Genomic DNA, 12557 nt, shown 5'->3' on the forward strand with positions numbered 1-12557 from the left:
CATTTTTAAAATAATATTTATGTGGCTAACAATAACAAGATGACATCAGTTTAGCCTTTAAATAATACATTTTGTTCTGAAGAGAAAAGAAATTAGTAAAAATTTGGGCAATAGGAAAAACACAAAGAGAAAATAACACCATGAGCCTAATTCAAAGATAGCTATAGTTAATGGTTTGATAAATATTCTTCCAGTTTCTTTTCCTATGTAGAGTAGCTTATCATATGGATAATTATTTTGGAACATTAATATTATCATTATAACTTTTTCAGTTACAAAAATTGCTTTCATGAACACCACTGTAGAAAAAAAATTTTTTTTAACTATTAAAATTTTACCAAATTGTCTAAAATTGGAATTGGGAAGGAGGATTTAAATATGTTTCATTTCTCCCTCTTCTTCTATTTTATTAGACAATTATTCATGTTTATTGGAAGAAATGTTAGAAAATACAGATATAAAAATGAACAAATTCTATATATCTAACCACTAAAGATAATATAACAATCTAACGCAAATAAAAGAAAAAAATGAGATGTATCAATCTATCTCAGAGGCATAAATACATATACATGCACACACACTCTGTTACTGTTTGTCACTATAATGTATTCATTTCCCCATGTATATGTATACACCATCAATTGTAATACTGACCTAATGTACGCCATTATACATGGATACGACTTAATTTATTTGACCAGTTCTTTAGTGCTAGACAGATGGGTTTTCCCAATGTGTAGCAATTATAAATAGTACCACAATGAACATTTTTACAGTTCAATTATTTCCTTAGGACAAAGGCTCAGAAGTAGAAGTACATAGACAAAGCTATGGATAAATTTGAAAGGTCTAATGTTATTGCCCATTATGCTTCACCAATGGTATTCTTAGTAATACTTCTTCCGCTTTATGAAATTATCTTCTCCCCTTACTCATGCTGAATAAGTTTAATGTTTACTAATATTAAAGGCAAAGCACGCATCCTGTATTTATTTATTCATTTTTTATTTTGAATATTTTGGATATTAATATGATGAATATTTTTTGGTATTTACGTATCTAGCCATTTAGATCTGTTCCTTTGTGAATTTTCTATTTGTGTCCACTCATTTTTCTATTGAAATGGTCATCTTATTACTTTTTATGTAATACAAATATCATTTATGCTATGTGTTTTTCAATTTGTCGCTTGAATTTCAATTTTATAGCTTCTTAAAGTACTGAAGTTTTTTCTTCTACTGTGTTTCCCTGAGAATAAGACCTAGCCGGACCATCAGCTCTAATGCATCTTTTGGAGCAAAAATTAATATAAGACCCGGTATTATATGATATTATACCTGGTATTATATTATATTATATTATATTATACCTGGTATTACTCTATTCTATTCTATTCTATTCTATTCTATTCTATTCTATTCTATTCTATTCTATTCTATTCTATTCTACTCTATTCTAGCCTACTGGGTCTTATATTAAAATAAGACCGGGTCTTATATTAATTTTTGCTCCAAAAGACACATTTGAACTGATGGTCCGGCTAGGTCTTATTTTCGGGGAAACATGGTATGTAGCAAATATTTTCAAATTTTTTCTTTGTAATTTTACTCTTGAATATTATGCGTCTATTAGTTGAGATGCTGTAGATCAGTGATTCTGAACTAGGGATGATTTTATCATCATCCTACAAACTGAAAACATTTGACAATGTCTGGAGATATTTTGGATTGCCATGACTGGGAGGGCTACTTATGTCTAGTGGGAAGAGTCAGGGGACTTTGTTAAACATGCTATAATAAACCAGACAACCCCACAACAAAAAATTATCCAGTCCAAATTTTAATAGTGCTGAGGTTGAGAAATAGTGATATAAATAACCAATATTTTCTTCTAGTATTTTGATAGTTTTATTTATTAACCACTTAACTTACTCAACCAAAATTTCTTTGGTGGTTTATTTAAGGTAGGGATCTAACTTTAGTTTTTTTTTTTTAACAATTAATTGAATGTTCAGTACACTTCCTGAATAACCATCCCCTTCATCATTGATTTGAAGTGCCACTTTTATCATATACTAAATTTATAAAACACATACACTTAAATGTATACATATATTGATATCTATTTGAGGGCAATTTTATCCTAATGGTCTTTCTGCCCATTTCCCCATCATAACTATATTGTTTTAGTTTACATAGCTTTAACCTACATTTTTGGATCTGATAACAAAAGCCCTCACTTGTGGTTATTCTCACTCAAAAAGTTTTTGGGTGGCAAGAGACAAGAGAAGCAAAGTCACTAAGAGAAAATATATGCCACATACACCACAGGTAAAGCAGCTTTTAAAAAATGACCAAAAATCCATGTGCCCATTGGGGCACATACATCTTCAAGGGTAAATGTTTTCAGATTCCTTCAATAGATGATTGGATAAAGATGTGGTATATATACACAATGGAATACTATTCTGCCATAAAATGAAATACTGTCATTTGTGACAACGTGGATCGATCTTGAAGTTATTATGCTAAGTGAAATAACTCAGACAGAAAAAGTCAAGAACCATATGACTTCACTGATATATGGAATATAAAACTGAAAGCAACAAAGGAACAAGACAAATAAAGAAACAAAAACTCACAGATTCAGACAATAATTTAGTGGTAACTAGAGGGTAAGGTGGTAGATGAGGGTAAAAGGGATCAAAATATGGTAATGGAAGGAGAACTGCCTCTGGGTGGTGAACACACAATGTGATATATAGATGATGTATTGCAGAATTGTACACTTGAAACCTATGTAATTTTACTAACCATTGTCACCCTAATAAATTTTAATTTTTAAAAAAATGACCAAAAATCCTCCAGAAAAACAGGCAAAAGTCATGAAAAACCAATTCACTAAAAGATGCGCAATAGACTTCAAATGTAGGAAAAGTTATGTTCAATTTCTCTCAGATTAAGAGACATATAAATTGAAATTATACTGTGGTATCATTTCTCACCCAGAACATTCATAAACATTCAAAAGCTCAACCCTGCTCAGTTGGTAAGGCTATGGGCAAGGAGGCACTGTTGTTCATAGTTGGTGGAAATGAAAAATGGTACAAGGTCTGTGGCAGGTAATTTGGCCAACATCTAACCAAACTATCCATGCATGCCTTTAAACCTCCACCCAGCAATCCTACTTTGAGGAATTTACCCTGAAGATATTCCTCCAACAGTTTGAAAATACACATGGACAAGGTTATTCATTGTAGCATTATTTGTATTTGCAAAATTCTGAAAGTGATTTAAATGTCCAATCATAGAAGACTGATTAAATAAACTATGGTACACACCCAAAATGGTACTACGCAAAAAACAATGAGAATGATGAGTTTGATAAATTTATATGAAATAACGTCCAGGATTTATTGGTAAGAAAAAGAAAAAAAAAAGCAAAGTGCATAAAAGTTTATACAGAACTACTTTTTTGTCTAGGACAGTAGGAAAAAAAAACCTATGTATATACTTTCTGCTTATGTTCATTAAAAAAAGGAACATGAGAAAAAGAACCTAGAAAACAATGAAAGTGGTTAAATGTATATGTGGGAGTGGAGGATGATTACAAAATATGGCAAAATGTTAAAAGTTGGTGAACCTGGCTAGACTGTTTGGGCGATCTTGTATTATTCTTGCAACAATTCTTTAAGATTGAAATTATTTCAAAATAAACAGTTAAAAAAAAATGACAGTAGGAAAACTTTCAATATTTTTGCCTATTTTTCCAGATCAACTTTAGAATCATTTTGGCCACAGTCCGCTTCGGTATTGTTATTGGAAATACATCTGCAGTGTTTTTCGCAAGGAGTGGCCTCCTTATGATAGCATTTCTAAACAGGCACATGGTAATTCTCAACATTTATTCAGATCTTTTATTTTCCTTATTAGTGTCTGAGTTTGCCTACATTTTCAATCCCTGAACACTGCCGTTCTTTTATAGTTGTTGAATGTGGTTTGTTGCTATTCTGTAAGTCCAGTAATCTTAACTGTAATTGTTTCTTCCAGCTGATTCTGTTAGTATTCCTAGGTGATTATATCTGATGCAATCAATGAAAGTTTTTAAATCGAATGGTGTTGCTGTATCCAATAAGACGGTCATAATTATTTTTAATTTAATGTACTGATTTCATCCTATAATAAATAGATCCCCAAATATTAAAACAACCCTATATACCGGGAATAATCTCTATATTATCATGGTGCACTTAAAACTATATTGTATGATTCTCTTTGATAATAGATGAGCTATGATTTCTATATCTTACTCGCAGGTGAGATTAGTCTACAATTCTATTCTATTATATTTATTAGGACTTAATATCAGGCTTACATTAGGCCTAAGATTGACTTTTTCTTTTATGTTAATAAAGAAGCATCTGGATAAATTGACGAATAATGCTAACATTGCTTATTGACTAGTAATCATTAGTATGTGTTTAGAAAACTAGGTAGTAACAATCTTTGTAAATAATTTCTTATCCACTATTTTTGGTCATCTCTGTATAATTTTAACCTTTGGAACAAGCAAATTATCAATTAACATTAGTGCTATAAAAAACAAACAGCTCTGTTGTCTCTATATTGAAGTGAATTTCTCTGTAGGAGGCATTAGCAGTACATAAATGGCAGCACAATATTGTTTTAATGGTAATTCAGCCTCCCAACGTTTAAAGTCCATTTTAGGTGACTCAGGTAAATTTTTTTTTTTTTTTTTTAACAAGACCTCAACCTAACTATGCTTACTCTCAGACTCAATATTCAGCTTGCCCTCACATGGATCCTAGGCTTCTACATTGGAGTTAAGTTTAGAAATATAAATAAAATTTAACTTTTTATCTGGAGTAATTTCAGATTTGTAGAAGAGTTGCAAAGGTCGTATAGAGAGTTCTTGTATACTCTTCACCTTGCTTCTCCTGTTAACATCTTATGTAACCATGGTACATTACCAAACGTAAGAAATCAACATTTATACCATTCTACTAGCTCAGTTAAGAGCTTTATTTGGATTTCACTAATTTTTCCACTGATATCCTTTTTCTGTTCCAGGATCAAACCAGGATACCACATTGCATCTAGTCCTTTGATCTGTGAGTTTCTTTCCTTGTTTTTTCATGGCGTTGACAGTTCTGAAGAATATAGATTAGATTGTTGTTGTTTTTTAAAGCTAATAAATAATTTATAAATGACAGTACTTGGCACATATGAGGGCTGACTTCCTTTTCCTATAGGACCTGCAGCTTCAAGGTTTCAGTGATTTTATTCTCATGACTTTGGTCACCAAGAGTTCATGTGCTGTTAATTCTAACTTTTGGTTTATCCCTAAGGCTTTTACTTTTAGCTAGCATCTAATTAAGTATACAACAATATAGATCAGAGGTCGGCAAACTACTGGCCACGGTCCAAATTCAGACCACCACCTAACGCTGTAAAGAAAGGACACTGCTATGGCCGTTCATTTATGCAGAGTCTATGGTTGCGTTCACTCGATGATGACAGTGTCAAGTAGCTGCAACTATATGGCTCACAAACTCATAAATATTTATTCTTTGCCCCTTTACAGAAGAAATTTGCTGACTCCTGGTATAGGTAAATGGAAAGAACTATGGACTTCGGAAATTAATTGGCACAATATTAATTATGGTACAATATTATTAATGATACGATACCAGTAACTAAAGTAGAAGCTGAGTTTGAATCTTGCCTTTATTGTTAGGTCACCTCACACGAAGTGTTTCACTTTGTTGAGCCTCAGTTTCCTCATCTATAAGCAGGGAATGGCACTATCCACTCTGCAGGCAAAATCAACATACGCAAACAACTTCCCACAGTGCTTAGCGCGTGATAGCTCTAACTATATAGGGACCATTATTATTATCACTTTTATTAACAATAAAAACATTTTAATTCTAACAATTCTGTCTCATATAGCCTTCCATATCTCTGTATTTTCATATTGGTTTCTATTTCTATCCATGACTCTTTTCAAGCCCAAATCACTACTTGCCAGCATGATCCTTTCTTCTGTACTATGAATTGCTCAAGTTTTTATTGAATGTGTTATCCCAGAATAAAACTTAATGTCAGAATAGGGCCTGAAATATTACAGTTATACCTCAAAGGAAGTGAACATACTGAAATGATTCAAAATAGACTGTTTTAGGATGGACAGGTCTCCAAAAATGCTCAGCTGCACTGCTATACTTCCTTTTGACTGGAACTTTGTGAAAAACTTGGCAGTTCATCCATTTGGATCAGGATGGAGACAGCGATGTTGAGACAGGGTTCTCCTGAGATTTGAGAAACACACACATTCCCACTTGTACAACAAACCATTTGCAGTTACCATACAGGGAGCCAATAATGCTTCTCAAAGATGAAGTTTATGTTTCTTTCTAGCTCTTTAAATTGATACTTACTCTATTTTTTCTTAACTTACCTTTCGAAACACACTCCTTCCAGAATGAATAAGTTATAGGTCTAGTGAGTACTTTATAACAAATGAACTGAAAGAGAATGTCCACACCTCGTTTGAGACACAAATCAGACAGTATGTGCACGGATTAAACAGATCAAAATTATCTTTACTGCTATAAATGGCACGCTCTGGGCACATTCAACAGTTTTGTCAACACTTTTGTGCATGTGTGTGCTTATGAAGGAAGTTATTCCTACTCCCATATATAAAAATGCCTAACACATGTGAGTATAATCTGTAATCTCCATGCTCCCAGTTCTGATGTCATCATTAATGTTAGCAATTAGCTCTGCACAAATGATGAGACTAACAGACCAACCAATCTTGTGGTCACTGTCAGCGACACAGATGAAGAATCTCATAAACAAACGTTCCTCCTTTGGTAGTTGAGCCAGTCTCCTCTGGTTTCTACAGATGTGATTTATTTGCATAATTTCTTTCCTTTTTTTAAAAAAATTTTTTTTTAATGGCAAAAGAAACAATGTGCTCTGTCTAAGTGCTCTGGTATGCGTGCCTGGTTAACATTTCCAGTTTCAATGTTTCCTGAGAGGAAGTAATTCAAATTGTGTTATCTAAACAACTCTAATAGGTCTAATCCAGGAAACTATCAGGGTTTTACTGTTCGTAATACCATTTAGAATTAATACCCCATGATCAAGCAACTTTTAAAAACACTGATGTAAAATTTCTCTCTCTCTCTCTCTCTCTCTCTCTCTCTTTCTCTCTCTCTCTCTGATGCTCTAGCAATAGGCAACCTGTTCTCTAAGAAGACTTGTTGTAAAGATCAAACATGTAACAGAGATTAAAATTTTAACTCCTGAGGGGATAAAACAGGATTGATCTGATTGATATATATATTAAATAGACAATATTGGATTAATGTTAGATCATTTCTCCCCATACTTCAATTTTTATAATGTTTTCCTTTGGGAAAACGGCAGAAAAGGAGAAAGAAAGGGCATGAAGAGTTCAGATAAATGTCAATCCTGAGTGTCTTTTTATTTCAAAACAGGAAGTAGGGCAAGGATGACAAGTACAATGGCAATGATTTAATTTGTGATGGCACAGCAAAGGACTTGCCAACTGGTAGTTTTTCAGAGGAGGTCTTAAAACCTCAGACGACATCCTCGTAAAAAGCATGGATCTGTCTTCAAACAGTGAAATAATTAACCTCACAATTGTATCCAATGTATCATGCTGAATGAATCTTAAAAATAAATGACATCTGACTCAATGTAAGAAAAACATGCAATTTTTAAAGACTGGAGAGTGAAAATAAAAATGAGCTACCTCTAAATTCATTCACTCTCTAGATTCAAAATTCATCTGTACACCAACAAAATTCAGATTGCCCAGTAAATGATCATTTCTGATCTCTTTGGAATACAGTCATGAGCCACATAGCGATGACATCTGGGTCAACAATGGACCGCCTATATGATAGGTTATATTAAGATTATTATAGAGCTGACAAATTTCCACCGCTGAGTGACACTGTAGCTGTTGTGAACTTCCTATGGCAATGCGTGACTCACGTGTTTGTGGTGATGCTGGCGTAACAAACCTACTCCACTGCCAGTTGCATAAAAGTACAGCACATACAATTATGTGCGATACATACGGTAATACTTGATAATAAACAACTGTGACTCGTTTATGTATTTACTATACTATACTTTTTAATTATTATTTTACAGTGTACTCTTTCTACTTATAAAAACAAATTTGCTGTAAAACAGTATGCTGAGTTACACCAGCAGCAGCCTCATACATCTCGTGTTTACCAGGTCTTTTGGTTGCATCATTTTCTCTTGTGCTTGGTTTAATCTCGTGTTGTTTTGTACAGTAACGTGCTGTACAGGCTCGTAGCCTAGGAGCAATAAGCTGTACCAGACAGCCTAGGTGTGTAGAGGGCTGTACCATGTAGGTTTATGTAAGTGCACTCCATGATGTTCGCACAATGACGAAATAGCCTAATGACCCATTTCTCGTAACGATACAAATACCCGTTGTTAAGCAGCCCGTAACTGTATAGCCAAGAACAAGCGAGCTAAAAGCTTCAGAGCAGCCAAAAAAAGAGAAAAAAAATGTGATGTCTATGCTAGGGCTTGTAGAAAAACCTTTAAGGACCTTAGCTTAGTGTACTTACTCCTAGCTAATCTCTATCTCACTTGGCTACTAGTTTCCAGCCCACAGTGGAATAGAAATAAAAATTGAAACTAGAATATAGAGTATTAAGGTAAGTATTCTAACAAACACAAGAAGCAAAAAAAAAAAAAAAAAAATTTAAATGCGACCATAAAACACCACGTTTTCAGGGCTGTAGGGTCTCTCCATAGAAAGGCAAAAGTCATATACATCTCAGGAGATGAGGAAAAGTTTAAATTTTGTTCAAGTGCTTCTCCTTAAGATGGCAGAAAAGTGCAATATATTTTAAGAAACTGAAAGAAAATGACGGTCATTTTTGGACAAGAGTTTTGTTAAAATTTACAGCTACCCCCCCAAAGCTGGCTACCTAGAATTACTTGTGCTCTAAAAAAGGCTCCAGAGACGCAGTAGAAAATGCCAGAGCAAATGATCCCTATCCTTTCGAAAACTCACAGGAAAGGGCTGCCTCTTTGCATTATTATAATCCTAACCATGAAGAGATTCCTTTTCTGAATTGTCAAGGAAGAAACTAGGAGTGGTGTTTTAAACCAGGAATGATGGTTACGACTAAACTACGTTCTCAAAACAAAAGAACCAAACCAAAAGACTCCCCAAAGAACACTAATGTTTCATTCAGCACCACTATTCTGTGTGACTTTACAGGATGACCACGAGATGGCTGATGAATGCAGAAGAAAGGCTACTAGTAAGCTGTTTTTGTCTTTTAAAAGACGGACATGATCGGAAAGATGGCAGAGAGAACAATCATTATGACAAGAGCAGAATCACAAGCAGTTGAAAACCTCTCCATTGATCTATTTTTTCAAGACCTGGGCCGCGTTTGTTCTGTTAAAATGAGTAAAGAAAGTAACATGACATATGTTGAATTTGGTAACCACTTTATATATGGAAATACGATACAAACTAACTAGTTGGCAGGAGGGGGAAGACCTTTAGTTCTTCAGCACTTTTTCATATGGAAACTTTAAATAGGGTAACTAATATGTTAAGATAAAAGGCACACGGACACCTCAAATCTATGACTTGGGAAGGGGAACCCAGCTGAGTCTCAGTAACTCAGAAGCCTTGGGAAAAAATACAAAACTCAGCATCAACTTGTGTGAATCACCTTAAACTTTAGAACTTTTGCTCATTTATTCAGTGATGCACATTTTAGCCACTTCAGTGGATCTTCAACACTTCTTCAAGCAACAGTGCAAGAACTGTTGTTCTCAGGTTCTTGTTTCTTTATTAATACTGGTTAATATCTAAAAAATTCTGGGTTAATGCTTTACAGCAGTGTTTTTGAAGGGGTTCATTTCAACACATGTTAATCTAATAAGAAACTGCACTGATGCTGATAGAGAGAAAACATCAACTGGTAGGATTTTCTTTTTTAAAACATTGGCATGATAACTCCGGTATGATGCAAGATGCAAAAATCTACACATACAACATTCATACCAGCTGCCAAATCCTGTGCATCAGACCCTAGGTGTGTCAGAAATACAAAAACAGAAGGATTTGGCTAAGTAATAATTACTGAACATGTTTATTTAGACTTTCAACATAAAAATAAGTGTGCAAGCTATGGTGTCAATATGAAAGGACATTCTCATCACCATCTAAGCCTTATCTCAATTCCACAAATAGAACGCGAGGGAGCAGAAGGACGACTGGATTGAATTAAGAGACCTGGCTTTGCTGCTAAGTAGTTTTGTGGCTTCTTGTGAATCAATGAAGTCAGCTAACCTCTGTTTCTTAGTTTTCACAGTTGTTAAAAGAAAGAGGAGGAAGGACTAGGTGACATGGAAGGGTCTTTCCAGACCGAAAAGTTGATGATGATGACCTTCCGACCTGCTGGGTTATTTATGATATTCTACATCATTTTACTCTTGGTCATGTTTCTCAGTATTGAGAAGCTCAGCGATCACTTAAGTTCTCTGAATCTCGTATGATTGTTTTCTTTTTCCTATTACAAAAAGACAACCCTGACATCCTTTGCCCCACACTACGGCAGCTCTGCGGCTAGACACGGACACCGCTGCCAGAAACAAGTGCCAAACCGAGTGAGTAATCAGGCGCTGATATGCAGGTGAAAGGACTGTCAGCTCAGCTCCTGCCCCAGACCACATGGTAATGGTGCTTAAGACGTCTGTGCAGGCTGAAGTGGTGATTATGCTCCACATATGACTGAAGTCCCACAGGTCCTGAGTGGGGGAGCACTTTCCCCAGCTGAAACCATGCAAACTTGTTATTTTGCCTCTAGGGAAATATCTATGCTAGAATAGCTGAAAACTTGGATATCACTATCTGGAACGAAAATAGCAACCTCATAGCATCCAGGTTCCCTCCGATTTGAGAGTAATAATTTTAATGCAGAAAGCTTTTGGGCGACAGCAGCGAAGTCAAAATGCTTTTTGCCCCGTTCAAAAGACTGGCAAGTTACCCGATGCCAAATCGAAGGCTGCCCTTTCTTCCCTCTCTCTCCACAAATGTCACAGTAAAGACAGAACTTAAATTAAGACCTAATTTGTTAGTCATTATTTTGATGGCAGAAAATATGTGTGTGGGAAAATTTCTCATCATTACTGGGCTGAGTTTGAGAGGCTGGAACACATTTTTAAAAAATGTACTAAGTACTGGCATAATTAAGTTTTCAACAAAGTATTTGAAGCTGAAAGGCATATTTTAAAATGATATCAACAACAAACACATACGATGTACTGAGTTCTTACTATTAAGACACTGGGAATAAGGACTAAATAAAGAGTAAGTGAAATAATCTGTGGCGGGAAATTTTTTAAAGAACGTGAAACTTAATTTAGTATGATTTTATGTTCTGAATCAGGTGTTGGCAAACTTTTTCTTACAGGGCCATGCAGGAGAAATTTTAGGCTTTGTCGGCCATATGGTTTCCATGGCAACTACTCAACTCTGCTACTATAAGGTGGAAGTAGCCACAGACAACACTAAATGCATGTGGGTGGCTGTGTTCCAATAAAACTTTATTGACAAAACACGTGGCTTGCCCCTATACTTAGATACTTGCAAAGCACTTTATAGTACATTACTTCATTTAATTCTCCTGACAAATCTTTGAGGTGGGTAGTGTCATCCCCATTTTGCAGATGAAGACGCCTGGGCTGGGGGGGAGGGGTCATGTGAATACAGAGCCTGAGCTACACTACACAGTCGGATGTGCTTTTGCTAAAGAAAAAACAAAAAAGACCCCAAAAAAACAAAAACAAAAATCACAGCAGCTTGTATAAAGAAAGCTGTATGCCTGAAAATTGTTAGTGTAGCTATTTTCCTTTTTAAAAGATAGAGGAATGAACCTTCTGCCGGGCTGGCCAACTCAGAAACAGGGTATCTTTGGAAGTAACATAAGACTAGAGATGGTTGATGAAAAAAACTAAAAGATATAATTAAGAAAGAAAATGTATTACAGTTAACAACAAATATGCAGGAAAGCAGGTAAATAAAAACCAAATTCTCACCATGGAAACCAAAAACTGGATGGATAAAGGAAAAAAATGTGAAAGAGGCAGGGAACTGTAGTTCTAAAAATATCAAATGCCATTAACTTGGAGAGATTGGAGGAAATGTACACAAATGATCAGTGAGAGGCGACCTGCCCACTTATTCTTTCATTTTCTTGGCCTCATTTCCCGTTTTCTGTTCCTACTACCTCAGCTGCTCACTCACATGGGCATACTTAGAGTTGAAAAAACATCTGCTGTCATTTCCTATATTACTACCTAAAGTTCAATTTCAAGCATTTCACACTCCACCACCACTCCAATTGGTACCTCACTTTCTTAAGCATATCGACTTCAGAAGCACCTTCACTCCATGAGGATCTCCAATTTTCACTGGGGGTACAC

At 35.1% G+C, this 12557-nt stretch overlaps 1 protein-coding gene across 3 annotated transcripts in view; it reads right to left on the reverse strand.

The window, feature by feature from the left end:
• GAREM1 (GRB2 associated regulator of MAPK1 subtype 1) overlaps positions 1–12557 on the reverse strand; it is a 182046-nt gene that overhangs the window by 18762 nt on the left and 150727 nt on the right. The gene's annotated exons all lie outside the window — the stretch shown is intronic.

The sequence above is a fragment of the Rhinolophus ferrumequinum genome, chromosome 19 (assembly GCF_004115265.2).
Source record: "Rhinolophus ferrumequinum isolate MPI-CBG mRhiFer1 chromosome 19, mRhiFer1_v1.p, whole genome shotgun sequence".
NCBI lineage: Eukaryota > Metazoa > Chordata > Mammalia > Chiroptera > Rhinolophidae > Rhinolophus > Rhinolophus ferrumequinum.